The following is a 1,228-nucleotide window of genomic DNA, read 5'->3' as shown; positions in this document are numbered from 1 at the left end:
AATATATGTCTTAAGTAAAGTATTAGTTCTCATTAAACATTTATTGACAATTTCCACAGTTAATTAATTGGCGTTTATGGAACAATTAATAAGGTTCATACAGTTACAATTATTACTGCTACAAAATCTTCTATAATTCATCTAGGTGTTTTAATTTGTTCTACAGTATTTATATTAAATATTTTGTGGTATTTGTTTTGAGTGTGAGGGGAGGAAGAGGAATGCTTACTGAATAAAGGAAGAACATCTCAGCATTAGGAGTAGCAATATCAGAATTATGAGAAGGACTCTACCAAAATTCCTAGACCTCGAATTCCTAGATGCTGGAATATACGAAGTTTTATCCTAAAATTGATTTCTATGCACGGTTTCATTATAGTTCAAGTAACTTTGTTCATTCATTAATGTATTTAAGGGATATATGCTTAACAAATTATTTAATTTTAGATTTTGGATGGTTAGACACTTTATTGATATAGTCTAGCAATTCATTCGGCTTTCTGTACAAATAGTGGAGTTCACTATTTAAAGTTACATTTGGCTCTAATAAGGTTAACTCTCTGCCACCGATTTTACTCATGGTATATTTTTATAAAATTTCTTGCATTATTTAAGAAAATATGGTATATTAAAATATAGATTCGTTTTGAAACGATTTATTTTTATCCTTTGGATTGATTTCTGTAGTTAGAAATATGTCTATTTACGTCCATTTACGCGGGAGCTTAATTACATTCTGTGTCACACTGAATCTCCCTGAAAACTATGTATCTGTGGAATGCGCAGCCACGTCCAAGTTAATTTCACGAGCAGACTGTTCTGTTGATCGGATCAACTGCAACCCTCGTCGTCGTAACCGACGGAGTGCCAGTATGAAGATCGAAGGCTCGAAACGTAAAACACTTTCTCACTTTCCCGATCGTTAAACTGATACACCTGCTTGGTGTTCATACACCTGTCTTCGTCTTTTGTTTCTCTGTAAATTTCAACTAGACAGACAGACAGACAGACAGACAGACAGATAGATAGATAGATAGATAGATAGATAGATAGATAGACAGACAGACAAACAGGCAGACAGACAGACATATAGATAGACCTGTGCATTGTTTTGTTACATTAAGTGTTGTAGATGTTTCCCAAACTGATATTAATGCTAATTACTAATCAATGATTAACGATTACTCTGGATATATGTGTATAAGTGAGTACGTGTGTGTGTGCATAT

This window comes from Octopus bimaculoides, chromosome 23 (assembly GCF_046866305.1).
Source record: "Octopus bimaculoides isolate indiv1 chromosome 23, ASM4686630v1, whole genome shotgun sequence".
Classification (NCBI taxonomy): Eukaryota; Metazoa; Mollusca; class Cephalopoda; order Octopoda; family Octopodidae; genus Octopus; species Octopus bimaculoides.
The sequence above is the reverse complement of the archived record's forward strand: the minus strand, read 5'-3'. Positions refer to the sequence as shown.